The sequence below is a fragment of the Bison bison genome, unplaced genomic scaffold (assembly GCF_000754665.1).
Source record: "Bison bison bison isolate TAMUID 2011002044 unplaced genomic scaffold, Bison_UMD1.0 scf7180017864517, whole genome shotgun sequence".
In the NCBI taxonomy this organism is placed as follows: Eukaryota; Metazoa; Chordata; class Mammalia; order Artiodactyla; family Bovidae; genus Bison; species Bison bison.
Genome location: NW_011495070.1, coordinates 6,369,246 through 6,371,685, shown reverse-complemented (window position 1 = coordinate 6,371,685; position 2,440 = coordinate 6,369,246).

Sequence of the window (2,440 nt, the reverse complement as noted above, 5' to 3'; positions counted from 1 at the left end):
ATCCTGCCAGCAACCTCTGGAGTGAGCTTGGAAAGCAGTTCTGCTCCCAGCTGAGCCCTCAGATGAGACTTTGGCCCCCGCCAACCTATGGCTTGATTACAGCCTCTGAGAGATCCAGAGCCTAGAGAACAGCTAAGCCTTGCCCAGATTCCTGACTCACAGAAACTATGAAATAATAATTGATGCTTGAAGCCACTAAGTTTGGAGGTTTTTTTTTTTTTTTTTGAGTGATAGATAACTAATATATCACTCTATTACATAGATGGTTGGGGGATGATGATGGCTATGATTTCTATTTTTAAGGAGCATATATTTCTGTAGTGATTACCAGAGTAGCTACAGGAGCAAAGTTTTTAGGGATGGGGAAGAGAGTTCTATTCATTTGGCCAGGAGTTATATGAGGAAATCGTGTTGAGTAACTGCTACTGGGTTTGGTTAGGATTTGACTGTATAAGGAGTGAGAAGAGACCATTGGAGGCATGGAGACCAGCAGAGGGAGGTGTGAAAGAGTCTGGCATGTTTGGGAAACGTCAGGCAGTCTAGCGAGACAGGCTTATAGGAGAATGAGGAGTGATCTGTAAGGATGCTGGGAACACGAGGCTGCAGAGATTGCTTTAGAACCTAGGGTTTATTTTTCAACCTGTGGTAAAACGGTGGACCATGGGTTGAAAATCTGTCTGTTGAAACTGATATCTACCGTGATGTGAAGAGCATGGAGCCCAAATGTTGGGCAAGAAAAATATCCCCTTGATATTTTATTATCCGCATAGTCCATGCCTAGATATTGCCAAAGTAAGTCATTAAAGTTTCATCATATTACTTGGTTTGATATTAAAAATGGTTTTGTCTGATTTTTATTGGGTTCTTTCTGTGTAGGATAAATATAGTTAAAATCATTTTTAAGGTTGTGGATGTATTAGCTAGTCTTACTGGGGAATTCATTTTTCAACATATACATATATCAACTTATCACATTCTATAACTTATGCAGTATTCTATGTCAATTACATTTCAGTAAAGCTGGAAGAGAAAACCTACATAAACAGGCAAACAAGTAAAAACCTGTTTTAAGGCATTGCATCCCTTTTTTATTGGCTTCAGGGGTCTTTGGACAGAAAGCTGTTAATATATTCCTCCCCTAGGAGTAAGTCATTCTGTTTTTCACTGAGCCTACAAGTTCACTAGATATGCTATTACTATGTTATTGAATATAGTAGCTTATCTATAATTTATATTTAATCTCACCTTTGCAAAGAATCCAAGTGTCAAAATTATTACAGCATGAAATTTCTGAAAGCTATGGTAAGTTACAGAATAAGGTATTTCACAAGTTGGTAACTATATAACATCAATGAGTCTTATATCTCTCAATTACAGGCATTCCTAGAGCCAGGAAAGTGATTCAGCAAATGCTTTAAAAAAAACAAAAAACAAAAAAACCAGCACTCTCTAATCTGCATTAAACGGAGAAGTTAGGATTCTGTGATGGTGCCCATTTTGTTGGGAAAAAAAATATACCTTCGAATCATTAAATGCACCATTTTTCGAATTTCAGTAATCTTTCATTCAACTCTTTCCCAGTTAAATGTTCAAATGGTTTAGCCTTATGTATACTGCTCATGGGCTTCCCTGGTGGCTCAGTGGTAAAGAATCTGCTTGCTAATGTAAGAGACGTGGGTTCAATCCTTGGGTTGGGAAGGAAGATTCCTTGGAGAAGGAAATGGCAGTATTCTTGCCTTGGAAATCCTATGGGCAGAGGAGCCTGGCAGGCTATAGTCTGTGGTGTCAAAAAAAGAGTTGAACATGACTGAACAAGTAAATAATGACAATTCTGCTCATTGTTCTTCAGAGATGTTACATTTTCCCTCCCTTGGATTTATTTCCTTCATTCTTGCCTCTTTTCTCTACTTGTAGCCAATGCTAATGGCCTTCTTAGAAAAACTGAGATTTGCTTTATTAGCTGCCCAGCTGGTATTAATCTTGGGGTGTCCATTTCCATGAGCATCTGCAGGGCTTTGGAGGGGAAATTCTCATTTGTTGCTGCATGAAGTCCTGGGCTCCCCAGGGCTGGCCTGGGTTGGTTCAGTCATTGGAACCCAGAATGTTGATTCTGATGATGAGTCTGGCTCATTAGAATCACTTTTTTTCACTTCTTTCTCAGTTGGGGACATTTATTCAAGAATCACTGCAATGGCTGGCTGAGTGAATGAGGTCACCTTGGTGTATATGAAACAGCGGCACACATCTATCAATCCTAGATCCAGGCATGTGCAAGCCTGCTGCTCGAGAAGGGACAGACTCATTCCCTTGGTTGAGATTTATCTGATGCCTGATATCAATTACACTTCAATCTCACTCTCCCACCTGGAGTTCCTGCTGATATCTAAGTCCTCTTTTGCACACTTCAAGTATGGTGGTTGCAGTTCCAGAAAGAAGAAAG